Genomic DNA, 19,050 nt, shown 5'->3' with positions numbered 1-19,050 from the left:
GCATAAAAGTTAAATTGCATTATTTGTTAAATTCCTCTGCACCTTCATTTTTGCTTTTACGTACTATAGCTCCACCAATTTCACCAATCATCAAATCACGGTTGCCCGCTCAAGAGTATTCAAAGCTTTTATTAATCAAAACCCTGTACTCCACTACATGTGATTTGCAATCAACACCAAATCTTAAAGCGAATTGAACAATGCAAATTACGAGTCAATTTCCAATTTCCAATTTAAAAGATGCTACTGCATGTGATAAGAGGATTCAAAGACGCGTGTCCAACTTGAATGGAATTTCTCTCAAATCACTTTTCCATGCATGCAAGTGACAACTCCACCAAATTAATTAAGTTTGTGTTTGTTTTAAGGCTTCTACTGCTTTCTATTGCCGAGGAAGATGAATCTGGGGGATATCCACAGTTTGGATTAAGGGTTGTACATGGAAAGGGAGGAGAGTGAATCCGCGTGAACAATGATTTCTCTCCCCCTGAGATACAAAGATTGAAAGGAAAGTCACGTAGGATGTTGAACATTTTCCATTTTCCCTTACATGAAACATGTCACATGCTAAAATTTAGTGCATAATCGATTATGCTTGAAGAACAACTACACACATAATTGATTATGTGTATAAAAAAACTAGAGATAATCGATTACGTTTGAATTACAATTACTCACATAATTGATTATGTGTATAAAAAAGTGAGGATAATCGATTATGCTTGAATTACACTACTCACATAATCAATTATGTGTATAAAAAATAGGGATAATCGATTATGCTTGAACTACACTACTGACTTAATAAATTATGTGTATAAAAAAAGTAGGGATAATTAATTATGCTTGAATTACAACTACTCACATAATTGATTATGTGTATAAAAAATTAGGGATAATCGATTATCCTGCTTTGATAATCAACTATGTGTTGTAGTTGTTGTTCTCTTTGCCTCTTTGATGGTGTGTTTAGTTGTTGTTGGAATGTGGTAGTAGCTGCAGGTGGTGTGGTTAGTAGGTATTAGGGTATGGTTACTAACTGTTGGGTGTTCTTACAATTAATAATATTATTTAAATTCAATACAAATTAATTTAATAATTATATTTTAGAAAATTATATTGATAATTTTTCACCTAACATTTTTTACAATTATTCAAATTTTATTTTTAACGCAATCTGGATTTTGTTCCAGAGTAAGTTTCAATACAGTTTCAAAAATGATGTTTTAATTACAAACAAGTAAATTTACAAATAAATAAATAGGGATGACAATGCGAGCGGGCCATGCGGGCTAGTCTGCAGCCCGCCACCAAAAAGCGCAAAATTGATGCACTAGTTATATTCCGCACGAACTGGGGTGAGTTGGTCCGCTGATCCGCATAAATAAATATTTTATTTTTTCTGAAGAAAAAAAAATCATACCCCACTCACTTATCATGGTAGTGTGACTTTTATTATATTTTATTTTAAAAAATTAAATTTAATGTACTAAATAATAGAATGTTTTATTTTAATCATCTAAAGGAAGTAATATTAGGAGTGAAAGTGGATCTAGTTATAAGGAAGATCTTATATTTAAATTTTTTAATAAAAAAAATAATATAAAGAAGAGATTTCAATAATATACTCTTTAAAAAATTAGTCATCTTCATTAAAATATTTTATAGCAAAATTTTGATAAGATTTTTTTATACATTTACATTATATATAGGAAAAATAGATGTAAAACAAAACTTTAATTATTTTTAATCAAGCCTTCTAAGAACCCTCATACTTGAATTCATATTTTTATCTTAATTGAATGAATTGAAACATGAATAAAATTTTAAATTTTAAACAGGAGAAATAGGTTATTTTTATAATTAACGAAATTTTAATTTGTTTTAAAAAATAATTTCCTTATGTGGGTTGGCCCGTAAACCCGCAGACTACCTTTTATGTGGGTCAAACGTGGGGCAGGCCTATGCGCAGCGGGCAAGCCTGCATTGTCCCCCTATAAATAAATCATATTTTTTAAATTATGTTTATGTGAATATGATTTTATGTTTTATTTTTATGACAACTTTCCATGTTCCACACTTGAACAAGAAACCCCAAAACACAATCTTTAAAACACGAACATTATACTTTAACCAGAGGAATCCAGAAAACGAGTAATTATATAACCAATTAATTTGTAAAGTATGCCTTGGAAATTGTGAAACCGTTGTCCTCTGCGCTCCTTCGTTGGCCTCTCCCTCGCCGACATAAAAGGTTATTCTTCTCTGACGCAACGTTCTTTTAGTCCATGTTTTCCCGCCCCGATAATGGTGGCGTGCGTTATGCGTGAAGATGAGACAGACGCAAACGAAATGGAGATGAGAAGCCCACAAGACTTTTAAAGGGAGAAGCCAAGGCTTAAGGACATAGAGTTATGTGATTCCGACAGAAATGTAAATTTAAAATGAAGGTCTTGAAATGTTAAGAGTGTCGATTTATGAAATTAGTGAGAGGGATTTTTTTCTTCATTTTAATTTATAAAACTTTGAAGTAATTAATATTGGAAATAAAGAAAAAAAAAATAAGCATAATTTTTTATTTAGTTTTTCGAAAGAAATTTAAAATTTATGATAAGTTTATAAAATTATGAATATTTAGTTTAGTTAATTTTCATCCTTGTATCAACTGCTTTAAAATAGTTAGTTCAATTTCTTTGAAATATTTTAATAAACCAAATTATTTTATTGTTGGTCGGTAAGTCTAATAGTTTAACATTATTTAAAAGTTAAGATCAAAAGAGAATTTAAATATACATATTTTTCTTAATCATTTGTGACACTTTTTAAATAGACAATATATCGGAGACAGTGATTAATCTTAATTATGTTATGTCAACAAATTTGGTGTTGTTTTTTAGAATAGAAAAGTGGTTCCAAAGACAAACTATTCTTCTCCTTTAGTCTTCCATTGAGGGGGTTATTATGATACACCTAATAGTCTCACGTTGCCTAGAAGTCAAGGTCATGTATAATTTAAATATGCATTCATCTTTTAATCCTTTAAGACGACTTTTAAGGATAAAATCATAATGAAATTTCGAGTTTCAAATCAAATAATACCTTAATGCGATCTTAATAGACTTGATTGGGCCATACATTCTAACAAAAACCTTAATTGGAAAGGCATGGAGAGTGCAACACTGCCACTACACACATCTGCAGTACATGGCCAAACATCAAGTGAAGGAACATTGGAGCTTATAAACACTTAAAAAATTAAAGAACAATGTGGGACTTGCATTGCATCTTGATTATTATGTGTATAGAGCTCATTTGGCTCTCTATCTTATATATAAATATATTTAGAGGTTATAGCTAACAAAATGATACTCGAGTAGTGAATTTTGTTAAGTCTCATATTTTTTTGTCCGTGTCTTGATCGAACAATCATTAGTTATTAAGGGACTCACTTTTGTAATCACTCCATGGAAGCATTTTTGAAGTATAGGGTGGTGCATCAAGTTTCTACACTCACCCTCGGACTAATGGACGAGTAGAGCTCTCTAATAGAGAGATCAAGCAAATTATGGAGAAGATGGTGTGGTCCAATTCGAAGAATTTGAGTCACCGCCTTGATGATGCTCTTTGGGCTTATAAGACCATCTATAAAGCACCCTCTTGGGATATCTCCCTTTATATTGTTTGCTTACAAGGCGTACCACTTACATATGGAAAATGAGCATAAGGTGTATTGGGTAGTTAGAACTTGTAACTTAGCCTTTAACCAAGCGGGAGAGTAAATGAAGCTTAAGCTCACAAAGCTTGATGAGATTCGCTTGGAGGCCTATGAGAACTGCAGGTTCTATACAAAGAAAAGACAAAAAGAAGGTTTTTTAATGTGGATTATTGCGGATGCGGGTTTAAACTGAGGGGCTCACCTACATACCCCGCTCTAATTGCATTGCTGCCTTTGAAAAGAAAGAAGGTATGGTTTCTACATATTCTGTTGTTGAGAGTAAGAAGATTCAACTTTTCAATGTGCAATTTGCTGAGGATTAACAGTTTACATCAATTCACTTTGTACTAATGATTATTATTGGCATCATATGAATATATTTAATTCGTAATGTCCATGCATCAAATGAAATGAACCCAGCTGCCAGATTTTTTTTTTGTTTTTCATTTTAGCACAAGGTAGAAGGGGTGTTTCAAAATAAATAATTTCATGAATTTTGTCACCATGCTTTCCCTTCCACTGATTTTGTACAAATGAATTTCTTATTTTCCATATCTAAGTACGATGAAAGTTTTATATCAATTAAAGCAAAAAAAAAGGATAAATCAACTTATATTTATTCAGTCTATTCTATTCTATTCATAGAACTGAAACAATCAGCATAATTTTATCACAGATTAAAGGGAATAATCAGAAAAGGGTCCTCTGATATAGTTTTAACTGCATGATGAATGCACAGTGCAAGCAACCACATTGAGACATTTTCTTAGAGGAATTTGATTTTTTGCTAAGAATCTCTGACATGGGCATATGTTAGCTGACCAAACCGCTGTTGAACCTAAAAAGTTTTGAAGATCATATCCAACAAGTCTTGACAAGAAAACAACTGGATTCGAATAATCACCACAAGTCTTGCCAAGAACAATTTCCATTTCTGAAGTGATGAAACCTCAAGGAGTCTCTAACGATGATTGTCACGCCAACATCCCCAGAAATGTACTTAATGACATTGTGACAGTCACCACAAATTCCCAAATTCTTAAAATCCGTATAGATGACTGTCCATTCAAATTAAGAATCCCAAATGCCACAACAAGCCTCTCGCTGTGGTTGCAAAGGCTGGCAGCTTTTTCCTCTTGGTCAACATCTTGCAGAACATAGTCAATGTCAGGCTTATATCCAGCCAATTTCATTTTCTCATCTAACTCGTCCAAAAAAGTCATAGATTTTATCACTCTCCGTGTTATTTTTGTCTCCAACAACAAAAGTGTAAACTCTATTTCCCATTTGAAGCAAACGACAACCTGGAGTTTTTGTAATTCCTCTCTCCTTCATCAATATTTTGGTTTTTGAAGCTTCACTCCACAATTTGGCTGTGATAAGGATGTTGAATAGTGAAACATAATTTCCAGGGTTGTAGGGTTCAATCTCAAATAATTTACTGGCTAAAACTTTTGCCAACTCTACATTCTTATAAACTCTACAAGCACCAACAACTGCTCCCCAAGCACTGGCAGTTGGCTCCATAGTCATTCTCTGTATAAACTCGTATGCCTCATCAAGCCGACCAGCACGGCTAAAGACATCAACCATGCATGCATAGTGATTATCATCAGGTTCTACTTGGTGATCCCTGCCCATTGAATTAAAGATCTGGAGTCCTTCCTCTACTAGCCTTGAGTGGCTACAACCAGACAGAACACCAGTAAAAGTAACAGAATTTGAACTCATCCCTGACTGAAGCATGCTCTCAAACAGTAAAAGCACTTCTTTTCCATTCCCATGCATTGCATTAGCAATTATCATCGTGTTCCAAGCAACAACATCTTTTCTGTGCATCATACCAAATACATTCCTCGAAAGATTCAAGTCACCACATTTAGCATACATGTATACCACCGCCGTCAGGGTTGTTAAGTCCCAAACTAACCAATGCCTAAAGACATAGCAATATACCTCCTTGCCCATCCTCAAACTTTCTAAAATAGAGCAAGCCGGTAAGAAACTACTAATTGTAATTTGATTAGGTATAAATCTCATGCTTGGCATCTTCCTAAGCATCTCCACTGCCTCCTCCGTTTGCCCATTTTCCATGCAGCCCCCAATAACAGCATTCCATGTAGCTTCATCTGCTTTGATTCATTTGCTCCTCATTTGGGGAAATAGGGCAAGACCCTTCTCATATTCTTTGTTTGTGAAGTATGTCGTTAAAACTCCATTCCAAGACACAACATCTGGATGAGGCATCAAATCAAATACTAGTCTAGCTGGTTTAACACTTAGCATACATGCTCACAAGAACACTGCAGACAAACACATTTTCCATCAACTCATATCTCATTTGAAATCCATGAATAGCCCTTCCAGACTTCAAATCAATTTCGAGCACGCTGGCAAAATGCTAGACAGTGTCACTGAATTTGGCTTCACCCCATTCCGTCCCATTTCGTGAAAAACAGCTAGGCCTTGTCTAGGAAATCCACAATTGACATAGCATGAAGACATGCAGGTCCAAGAAATCACATCTTTCACAACCAAATCATCAAAAACCCGCCTTGCACCTTCAGAGCATTTACACTTCCCATAGGAATGAATCAATGTATTGCCCAAGAAAACATCAAAAATTATCCCACATCGAATGGCATTGTCATGACCTCCTTGACTCCCAAGACATCACGAGAGGCACCAGAGGCCTTGGCAACAGCAAGAAGCACCGAGTTCTGGGATTTGATCCCACGTGCCCAAAGCGAAGCATAGATGACCTCATGTGGAAGTCCACAAGTAGTGAGAGCAGAAATTAATGTATAACAAGTGGTCGGGTCTGGTTGAGGAATATTAGCAAACAGTTGTTGGGCACGCCTGAAATCACCGACATTCAAAGCTGCATTGACGAGTCTGTGACCCAAGTGAGATGGGAGGTTAGTGGGCACAGACGGAGCCACCATTTTTTGAAGGTGGCTGCTTCCACAAGGAGGAGGATTGAGTGTTTTATGAGTGTAAATACTGAACATAGGTAGCAAAACAGAGCAAATACTACAACTACACACTTAACACTTCATCACAGAGCAAATGCAGGCAATTTTTTGTATTCGGATTCAGCCCTCACGGATCGATAAATTTAAATCGTTTCTAATATTCTTCAATTATTAAGCTCCTTTCTTTATTTTAAAAAGGTAATTTCTTCTTCTTAAAACAAATTTCTGCAGAAAAAAAAACTACGAGGATATTGTGCAAGGAAGAGAGAACTGAAGATGCTATCAGGCTTTTCAGGGAATTGCCTGCAAAAGGGTTCACTCCTAGTGCTGTGAGTTACAACATTTTGCTGAGGAGTTTGTGCTATGAAGAGAGATGGGAGGATGCGAACGAACTTCTTGCAGAGATGGATAAACAAGGCCAGTCTCACTCGGTGGTTACTTATAACACATTGATTACTTCACTTTCATTTCATGGAAAAACAGAACAAGCTTTCCAGGTTTTGGATGAAATGACAAGGAGTGGGTTCCAGGTGAGTGCTACTAACTATAATCCGATTGTTGCCCGCCTCTGCAAGGAAGGGAAAGTGGATCTTGTTGTTCAATGTATAAACCAATGATTCAACGACGCTGTAATCCTATTGGAACGTACTGTGCTGTTGCAATGCTGTGTGAGCAAGCTAAGGTGCAGGAGGCTTTCTTTATAATCCAAAGCTTGGGTAATAAACAGAGCAACCCTATGCAGGAAAGGGAACACATATGCAGCCTTTCAGATGTCATACGAAATTACAAAGTATGGATTTACTCCAGATTTCTTTAACTATTCATCTATGATAAGAGGAATGTGTAGGGAAGGAATGCTAGATAAGATATTCAGGATTTTGGAAGAAAATGACGACATTCTTAATATTGATAACTATAACGCACTTATACTTGGATTTTGCAAAGCTCGGAGAACAGACATGTCAATAGAGATATATTTCTGATGATGGTTAACAAAGGATGTGTGCCTAATGAGAATACCTATACCATTCTTGTTGGAGGGCTTGCTTTTGAAGAGGAGGAGACATATAGCAGCAGACCTGTTGAAAGAGTTGTGTGGGAAAGAGGTTCTGAGCCAAAGTACTGTTGAAAGGCTTTGTATGCAATTCAACTTCAAGGAATTAATAGCAACAGAGTTTTCTCAGCTTGTTTGTCCCTAGATTGTTGATTAGGTTGGAATTTTGATTGAATATTCGAGTAAACCAGGACGTATACAAAAAAACCATAACAACTTAATAGTCTTAATGTAGTAATGTAAACTGAGTCATGATTATTCGGGCCAATAACAACCCAAAATGCCATGAAGATAGGAAGGAAATACAAAAAAAGTACATAATTAGATTCCTTACAAACAATCAGCATGACAACAGTCTTAATGCAGTAATCTTAAACTGAATCGTGAGATACGACAACCTCCCTCCCAACACCCCTCATGATCATTCGAGCCATAACAACCCAAAATGTCATGAACCACTCATCTAACTCCTGCTCAAGCACCTACTCATCTCTCGGCGCTTCCACCTCATGCGCTCTTTCGTTCACTGATACAAAAGGGCAACGCAAAACAATTACAAGTAATGTCTCCACACAACGATCTCAATTTACAAGTAACAAACAACGAATGAATCCATATAAATAATACATGCACAATTGTAAGAAACAAAACTAGTTAGCATCAAATTGACGAATAAAATTCAAGCATTAGTTGGGATTTTCAAGTTTTATGAAAGCAAGTGACCAACTGCCTTAAGCAATAATGAATTTATTTCTGAAGTCAATGAAAATGCTTACCTGTAATATTTGTAACATTAATCTCCAGTGAACCACCTAGTAAGACAGCTGCCTGGATACACAAGCCCACTGTCTGGTTTGGGGAAATAAGATACAAATAGTTATATAAAATTCAGACAATTTCCGATAAAAAAATCATATATAAACTGAATCAGACCAGCTTTGAAAAATAAAGGACTAAAAAGGTAAAAAGCATTTATGTTTTACCACAAGAGATAAGTCTGATTCAAATCTACCTCAGTGTTATCGATAACGGATCATATAAGAGACCACAAAAATGCTTTATAGAGTTCTAACGTACCGCACCACAATGTCGAATTCTAACGGAAGCATTGTGGTCGAAAGAATATAATATATATATATATATATATATATAATGAAATAGACAGTCAAAATTAAAAATTATATTATGTCTAAAGATTCAAATAATAATAATCGGGGCGGCGGCAGTCTGTGGCGGCGGCGGTCAGTGGCGGCGGTCGGTGGCAGTGGTGACAGAGAGAGATAACAAATGGAAAATCCGCATCGCCAACGCCTCGTGGTGGCGGTGGTCAGAAAATCAGCCACCACCACTACCCATGAAGGCACTTGCGAAAAACCAAAACCAACAAACAATATCCCCTTTTCAATTTCTACAATCAAACAGTCAAATTCCTTCAAATCAAATACAACAAAAAGCTGCGAATATCATAGACCATTTCACAGTACGGAAAAAAAAATCCATGCAAATCAATATTGAACAAAAAAAAAACCACATCAAACATCAGACAATCAAATGAACATCCTAATTCAAAGACAAATTAATAATTATACTCAGATCCTAAAACAGTTAGTACACATAAAATATAAATAAAATAAAATAAGCATCATGACTGGAAATACGTTTAACCTTGGATCTCATCTTCAAGAACGAGAAGTCTCAAAATTTTCTCACAAAGATTATGGGCAGAAGATATGTTAAACCCTAATTCTAAACCTTAACACTAAATCCTAATTCTGTTCATGGGTCGGGTCGGGTTAAGTAGGGATATAATTGTAATGCTGAAAAATATATAAAGAAAATAATCATCTATACCATTATCTATACTATTATATAAAGAAAATACATATTTAGTAATTTCCTTTGATGTTATCTTTTAGATGGATAATTTTACCATCTAATAAATAAATAAAAAACAATTTAATGAAATAATTGAATAGTTTTTTATTTAAAAAAATTAAATAACTTTTTCTTTTAAAATATAACGACTATATAGTTTTTTTAATACTATTTTTATAAAATTATAAATATATTTTTTAAATTGTATAGTTTTTTAAGTAATTATTCATAAGAATAATTAAATTATATATACTTTAATGTAATAAAAATGTTAAGTATTTTTGCTAGATATTATTATTTAAGTTCAGTCTAAAGAGTTAAAATATTTATTATTGACCAAATAGTTTCATTTGCTGTATAGTTAGATTAATTTGTAAAATATAATTTGTTTACTTTTGTTATTGAATAATTATTCACTCCACTCTCAAAATTGTGGGACATCATGTGGTGAAAAATGTAGTAACTAGTGATTATAAAAAAATACTTGTTTATTTAAAAGACAATTTTTTAATCTCATTAAGATGTAATTAGAAATAATGTTTTAGTCACTTTTAATTTATTTTATAGATTAATTTTTGTCAATAAAAATAATAAAATTAAAAACTACTTTTTTTTTCTAATTATCATATCATTATATACTTAAATTTTTTATCACTATTGTCTAGATACTATTATATATAACTAGATTTTGTAAAATTGTAAATTAATTTTTTTTTCTCAATTTCAAATTTTAAATTTGTCTAAATACTCATTGTATATAACTAGACTTATAAACTATTCTAACAAGAAGAAGTCCCTATCACTGATATTTCTGTGTATGTTGTTTGTGGCATTTCTGATTCAGATGACAATTGAGAGATTAATTATAATAAATTGAAGCACTTCGTCAAGATATGTGCATAATGAGTTTATCATGAATTTAGAACTCACCCTCATGTAAAGATACATTTTTTTTTCTCATTTAATACATAGTATTTATATATGCTATGCAAAATAATAAATAAACATAAAGATAAAATTACAAAAATGTTCGGTGATTATTAAATAAAGGAGAAAATTAGATAATGATGTTAAAACACTAAAACTTGGTATATTTTATTTTAATTTTTTATTATCTTTTTTAAATTAAGTTTATATTATATTAAAATGTTTTTATTTTGTAAAATAACTCAACTCTTTTAAAGTATAGTGAAAATATTTGTAACTTGGTCGAGTATTACTATAAAATTTTAACATTTTAAATAGGTTTACACTTTAAAGTTTTATCAATGATATAATCCATAAAAGTAAGAAAGAAAATAGAAAAAGCACAAAGGATCAAACCAAACTCGTGAAAAGAGTAATTAGCCTTCAAACAATTATCAAAACCTAAACTCTAAGAGGTTTAAATGATTTTTAAAAAGATCAAAATGAACATTGGAGGGTAAAAAATCAAACCAAAGATAACCCAGTATATTAATAAGATCAATGTTAGTAAAACCATCAACATATTTACTCAATCGAAAGATACTCAATCGAAAGACATATGGGAGACTTTAAAACTCATAGCTTAAGAAGTGTTAAAAGTTTTTTACCAATGAGCTTTCAACCTTCCTTGAACAATACCAAAATTTTGGAAAACATGTCAAACTAAAGAGGAGTCACATTCAAGCCAGACTCATCTATAGTTTTTAACTATAGAGATCTTTATTACGACGATGACAACCATAAACTCAACATCAATAGAGGGCATCATGCCTAGATAGGACATAAATCTTGTAACCAACTATCCTCTACTACCTCTAAAGGTACCATCACTCATAACGTGACCGAGACAACCTTTGGCAACACCATCAACACAACCTTTACCAGCTAACTCTAGACATAAACCAATCTACCTTTCAAACTCTCATACCGAAATTTTGTAGTTTGAACATTGAAAAACTTCAAAATGCAAAGGTCAATTATATCATTATGCATAGATTTAAAAGATTTTTCACTTGCCATCTAAATATTTCACTAGACCAAATGAAGCGTCGACTGAAAAAGGACTGATTTTTCAAATCTCATATGATTTCTAGGTTTTCCAAATTATTGAAAGAACGAAGGTGGTAGCAAGAAACCTAATGCATAAATGATATGGCTAGTTCTTTTCGACAGAAAAGACAAAATATCATTTACAGAAGACCAAAATAATTTAGAAAAAACATGATTTAACCATGGGATATATTGGTAATGTATACATTATTATTGTTATCATATATTTATTTTTTATATTAATTCATAAAATATGACTTCATGGTATTTTCTTGTAGACACATTTTGATATCCCTAATGTGGAGACCATGAGATCAAAGGTTTTATCTTTGGTTGCCATTAAATTTTTGTCAGTTTAAGTCAAAGCTGACATTGAAATATGTTTTTGGACATTATAAAGGTGAAAATCCTTGTTCAAGGTACGTCAATATTGATGAGGTGTATATTTATTGAAAGTCTTGAAGCTAACCAATTGGCGGTAAGTACAATTAGTTGCTCATTTTATTTATTGTTAATAGTTGAAATTATTTATTATTATCTAATTTAATTTGTTTGTGCCATTTGTCACAAGGTGTTATGAAAAATGCTTAGGACATAGCAGCCCAGAATGTGACCCCACACCTACTATCTTGTGGGGTTTATCGTAAGCTTGAAGAAGCTATGATAAAGGAGAAGGAGAAATCATATCCAATAATTACTTCTAAGGATGATACAGGGGTCAGTCAACCTCCATCACCACCTACCCGCCATCTAAAATGGAAGAAAGCTAGTGTCAAAAGATCGGGTGCATATAATTTTGAGCAATCACGAATAGTCTCAGAAAAATTGTAAGTTATTTTCTTGTTGTCATATTGTATGGTATTAGTGATATGAAATTTTGGGGCCTTGCGGGAATCCTTGTTGAGCAAAGCTCCCAAGGTAATTTTATTCCCCATAGTCATGAAGATATACTTATTGTAGCTATTGGACAACCTGAAGACCCTGGCCATGTGTGTGTTGCAGGAACATGGGTTGGCATTTGTCATTTCTCCATAACTGTACTACGACATTCATCCTCTTTTGACCTTAGTCAAGAAGTGATAACTCAATTACGACAACAAATCACCGAACAAGTGACAGAGGATGTGACCGATAAGGCTACTAAGAGTCACGATAGAGAAAGTATGAGTTGATGATGATCATGTTCCTCTACCTACTGATGAGGTCACTACTGTTGTCGAGGCATTTCAAATATTCATAGCCTGGTCCAGACACCTCGTTCGACTTATTCTTGAACTCCTAGTAAGAAATTAATTTGTAATTATTAATTTATATTTATGTATTACATTAATTTAATGAAAATATTCTTTATTTTGTAGCAATTGAGTCGAAAACCAAGTCCATAAAGAAAGAAGCAATTGGTTTACATTGATGATCCTACAATCGTATTATTAGAGATTTCTTTGACTATAGGTACAAACCCAGCTGAGGTTTTGTGGGATGTCACTATTTCTGGAAGAAACATTGACATCTCTATATTCATATACATGACTGATGTGTTAGATCTTGCAATTGGCAATCAGAAGCTGAATATATTTGTCATCCATTTTTGGATGATGTAAGTCACTTCCCTCTATAAATCATTTTACTTTATATAATTAAATATTGATTAGGATATAACTAATTATATGTGTAGGTATTTGTCTAGAGTTTGTATTAATGAGGGGAAACATGATTTATGGATCCCAATTTAATTAATCTAACGGGAAATAAGAAAGTTGAATCCCAAACATACATCACCAACTGTCTTTTTACACGGGGAAATAAATATATTTTCTCCCTTATATTAATGACTAAGTTCACTTGATAAGTTGTCAATTATTAGTATTTCATCCTTTAAAGTTTTAATTATTTTCATGGATGATGCAGGAATCACTATCAAATACTTGTGTTATCCGTAAATGATAACATTGATGTGTGGTTTTGCTCATTTCACAAGAAGTCATCCACATATCTCAAACAAATAATAGACATGTAATATTGTTGGAGATCCCACATCGACTAGAGATTAGATCCTTTCATTGTATATAAGTGGGTGCAAACCTCAACCTCATGAGCTGGTTTTATGGGGTTAAGTCAGGCTTAAAGTCCATTTTGTAATATGGTATCAGAGTCATTTCGATCCTATCCTAGCAAGTATTTGTTGGGTTTATCAGGCCAGCTGCTGTCACTCTCGGCGTGAGGGGGGTGTTTTGGAGATCCCACATCGATAGCGAGTGTTTGTTGGGCTTATCAGGCCACCCGCTATCGGGTCGTTATCGGACCACCCATAATATGTTATCCCATGCACGAGCTGTCATTCTAGGCGTGATGGGGGTGTGTTGGAGATCCCACATCGACTAGAGATGAGGACAATTCATTGTATATAAGTGGGTGCAAACCTCACCTCCATGAGCCGGTTTTATGGGGTTGAGTTAGGCTTAAAGTCCACTTCGTAATATGGTATCAGAGCCATTTCGATCCTATCCTAGCGAGTATTTGTTGGGTTTATCAGGCCAACTGCTGTCACTCTCGGCGTGAGGGGGGTGTTTTGGAGATCCCACATCGATAGCGAGTGTTTGTTGGGCTTATCAGGCCACCCGCTATCGGGTCGTTATCGGACCACCCATAATATGTTATCCCATGCAAGAGCTGTCATTCTCGGCGTGAGGGGGTGTGTTGGAGATCCCACATCGACTAGAGATGAGGACAATTCATTGTATATAAGTGGGTGCAAACCTCACCTCCATGAGCCGGTTTTATGGGGTTGAGTTAGGCTTAAAGTCCACTTCGTAATATGGTATCAGAGCCATTTCGATCCTATCCTAGCGAGTATTTGTTGGGTTTATCAGGCCCGTTGCTGTCACTCTCGGCGTGAGGGGGGTGTGTTGGAGATCCCACATCGACTAGAGATGAGGACCTTTCATTATATATAAGTGGGTGTAGACCTCAACCTCATGAGCCGGTTTTATGGTTTTGAGTTAGGCTTAAAGTCCACTTCCTGATATGGTATCAGAGCCATTTTCGAGCCTATCCTAGCGAGTGTTTGTGTTGGGCCTATCGTGCCACCCGCTATCGGGCCGTTATCGGACCACCCATAATATATAGTCCCACGCACGAGTTGGTAGTCTCGGCGTGAGGGGTGTGTGTTGAAGATCCCACATCGACTAGATATTAGAGTCTTTCATTGTATATAAGTGGGTGCAAACCTCAACCTCACGAACCAGTTTTATGGGGTTGAGTTAGGCTTAAAATCCACTTTGTAATAAATATTACATTATCAACTTACTTGTGTATAATACTTAAATGTCTCCTTACAATTTTTTTTATTAATTAACTCATACCACGAATATAGCATATTGAGAGGTTGACATAGCTCAAAGTTTCATAAGCTTACATGGTTGATCCTAAAGGTTTTTAATTTTCATGAATTAATTTTCTATTTTCATCTCTTCATTGTTTGTCAAAATATCAATATTAACTTTTAATTAATATTAAATTATAGTGTAATAAACAACTAGTAGGGTATGATGTGGCTACTATGCTATGCAATGGATGATTGCATTAATAGAGGTTGGGAGCAGGTCATATTTAAATGGTTGTTTGTAATAAATTATGTGTACTTTAAATAGTAATTTCAACTTATTTTGTAATACTGTATTTTATGGATGCTGAACCATTAAATCCGACCTCATTGTACTGTGTGAGGAATGCTTGGGCCACATATTTCATTAGGTTTTATAACACTCTAGTATAGATGATGAATAATATAAGTTTAGTTTATATCTTCATAAGTGTTATGTTATATTATATGCTTCTAATATATAAGAAATTAGCAAAATAAATAAGAGTATGATTGTTTGAATAAATGTGAATTTGGTTGTCTGAATGGGCTTTTAAAATGAACTGGTTAACTAAGAGGAGGAAACAAATTAAACAAACTAAACTAAAAAAAAATATATGAGACATTGGTTATGGACATAATCATTGTCTATAATGGATAATAGACTATGATTTTAGATATAATTGTAGTCTATGATGACTCCATGTAGGTAAACATAGAAGACCCAAAAAAAGATATTGGCGACGGTTTTGTCTATAACCACTACCTATACCCTCATTTGAGTCTTCTATGCTTTTATTTCACTTACAATATAGACAGTGATTTTGTTAATAGCTTCGCCTATAGTTGTCTTATAGACTACGGTTGTTTAGTTGTCGTCTATAATTCAAAATTTTATAGATGACATGCTCATAAACTTTGATTCTAAAACTGTTGTATGAGAACTTTAAAAATTGTTGTCTAAAAGATTTTTACAATAATAAGAAAAGTAAAAACTAAAAAAAGCACCTAAAGATTGATGAATTCGAGTTCTCAAAGCATAGAAATTAAATTACATTATTTGCTAAATTTCTCTGCACCTTCATTTCTGCTTTCGCGTACTGTAGCTCCACCAATTTCACCAATCATCAAATCACGGTTGTCCCCCACAAGAATATTCAAAGCTTTTATTGATCAAAATCATGTACACGTGATTTGCAATCAACACCAAATTTTAAAGCCAATTGAAAAATGCAAATTACGAGTCAATTTCCAATTTCCAAAATGCTATTGCATGTGATTAGAGGATTTAAAGACGCGGGTCCAACTTGAATGGAATTTCTCTCAAATCACTTTTCCATGCATGCAAGTGACAACTCCACCAAATTAACTAAGGTTGTAGGCTTCTACTGCTTTCTAATGCTGAGGAAGACGAATTTGGGGGATATTCACGATTTGGATTAAGGGTTGTGCATGGAAAGGGAGGAGAGTGAATCCGTGTGAAAAGTGATTTCTCTCCTTCAGATACAAAGATTGGAAGAAAAGTTACCTAGGATGGTGAACATTTTCCATTTATCCTTATTTTTCGTTATGTATGGAACGTGTCACATGCTAAAATTTAATGCATAATCGATTATGTTTTAAGAACAACTATACACATAATTGAGTATGTGTATAAAAAAGTATAAATAATCGATTACATTTGAATTACAACTAATTAGATAATTGATTATGTGTATAAAAAAAGTAGGGATAATCAATTATACTTGAATTACACTACTCACATAATCAATTATGTATATAAAAAAGTAGGGATAATCGATTATACTTAAATTACAACTACTAGATAATTGGTTATGTGCATAAAAAATTAGACATAATCTATTATGTGTTCTAGTTGTTATTCTTTATTCCTATTTGGCGGTGTGCTTAGTAGCCGTTAGGATATGATTAATAAGTGTTGGATGTTCTTATACTTAATAATATTATTTAAATTTAATACAAATTAATTTAATAATTATATTTTATAAAATTATGATATTTAATTTATCTATTTGAATTTTATAATTTTAAATGTTTACATATATTGATAATTTTTCACCTAAATTTTTTACAATTATGAAAAGTTCAAATTTTATAATTATTTATAACACAAACATAATTCTTTTCTGATAAATTTCTATTTTCTTAAAAATTGACATAGATTTTGTTCCAGAGTCAATTTCAATACAGTTTCTTTCACAAATAAATAACTGTAATGCTTGCCAAAAGAAAAAATTGTTCAACGCCTTTGACAATTCAAAGAAGTGCTGAGTTCACTACACCACTGCACCAAAACCCGTGCCACTGATTCAAATTAAACTGCACCACTTACATTCAATACCGATAATGCTTCAACCAAAGAAAGTACCAGCTCTTTGGACACCTGAACGTGTACTAGTTGACTCAACCAAAGTGATTTTTCCACTGCCACATGCTTCAATTGAATCAAAATATGGAATGAACCAGCTGCAACAATCGGCACGTCAATTGAATCTCAACATATTCCAGATGCTTGCTATATATATATATATATATATTTTTTTTTATTGTTTTTGCTTGTGCAACAACTGTTTAATCTTTGAATTCCCAAACTCATGCATCAACTTGTAGTTCACACGAAACACATTTTAAGATACCAAACAAGCATATCAACTGTTTGTTAAAAAGTTTCATTTGAAATTTCAGAAAAAAACCCAGAACATTACATAGATCAAGCACAGGAAATCATTCAATTACCTCCACCAATACGTAAGCACCAAATGAATTCAGCTTAAATAATTCTTCTATGATTGTTCATGTTTTGGAAGCACCGAAACTGCTAGTATTTACTCAAATTGCTAGCGTCACATAACATGCAAGAGCCAAATCAGCACCAGTGTAATTTAATTTTGTCAATCACCAGCAGATGCAATAATGTCCAGCAGCTCACGTCAAATCTGCACCAAATCTAATGAGTTTGTTTCACCTTGATCAATTTAGTTCTTCAGTTCAGATTAGTAAATTTCCACCACAAACAACGGAGAACGACACCGTCAAAGGCAAATGAAAAACTGGAATCCTGCTTCAACAACAACACTGACTGTAATTGAAACACCGCTCGAAAAGTGTTTGTTGAAATGCCTCTATGAATTTCCAGAATTCAATTCAATTTCAGTTCACGCTGGTACTGTTCCGATCAAGAACATGAAATCACCACTGAAAATGCACCAATGAACTCCGATTCGCACTAGCACAATTCTCCGATCAAACTCACGCACTGGATATTAAGAGAAGATGGAAAAAGACAGATCGAAATTGCAACAGCTCCAATTTTCACTATTTGCAATTTGTTTTCTTAACAACTACGATTTTCATTTCAATTCGCAGCAGCTGTATGTACTTTCGTTTTAAAAAATGGCGCCAGAAATGAAACACAGGATGAATCGCGGAACAAAACGAAACAGAAATTCTTGAAAACAGATTCGAGATTACTGTTCACACCACCAGAATTTCTTTTTGCATCACAGAAAATTTTTCGGAAATTTGTTTGGAAATTTTCGAAACTGAATTTTCAAGAAGATGATAAACGAAACCTAACTCTAAAAAATTTGTCAATGATCTACTAGCAATTTAAGAACTTAAATATGAAAATTAAAAACACTCAAGGGCACTAATCTATGTGAAAATGTGAAAAGTTATGTAATTTGAAAATTCAAAAAGCACATTAATGGAATTTATGACATACTAAACATGAATCTAAAAACATGTATATAATTTTAAAATCAAAATAACTTAATCATAAGAAAATTTCACAGAACAATCTTGAAGAAGACAAAAAAAAATCAAAAGAACACATGTGACAATTAGACACCTATAGCACATGTTCAAGTAAGAATAATGAATTTGAATCCAATTTCAATCCCTAAACAAGTTCAAGACAATTAAGGAAACATATCAATAACATTGAAATTTGAAAAAAATATAGAAGATCTTACAACCATAACTCTAATACCAAATGATTGAAAGACGCTATTCTCCTAGTAGTCACTAATAA

The 19,050-nt window shown here is 33.4% G+C and overlaps 2 pseudogenes; one reads left to right on the top strand and one right to left on the bottom strand.

Moving 5' to 3' along the window:
- Positions 1-4,312: 4,312 nt before the first annotated feature.
- Positions 4,313-6,948, bottom strand: LOC137835007 (pentatricopeptide repeat-containing protein At1g20230-like; annotated as a pseudogene).
- LOC137833897 (pentatricopeptide repeat-containing protein At1g79080, chloroplastic-like) lies at positions 6,785-7,889 on the top strand (annotated as a pseudogene).
- Positions 7,890-19,050: the final 11,161 nt, after the last annotated feature.

The sequence above is a fragment of the Phaseolus vulgaris genome, chromosome 5, assembly GCF_000499845.2.
Source record: "Phaseolus vulgaris cultivar G19833 chromosome 5, P. vulgaris v2.0, whole genome shotgun sequence".
Classification (NCBI taxonomy): Eukaryota; Viridiplantae; Streptophyta; class Magnoliopsida; order Fabales; family Fabaceae; genus Phaseolus; species Phaseolus vulgaris.
Note: the sequence above shows the minus strand (reverse complement) of the source record. Positions and strands in the feature narration are given on the sequence as shown.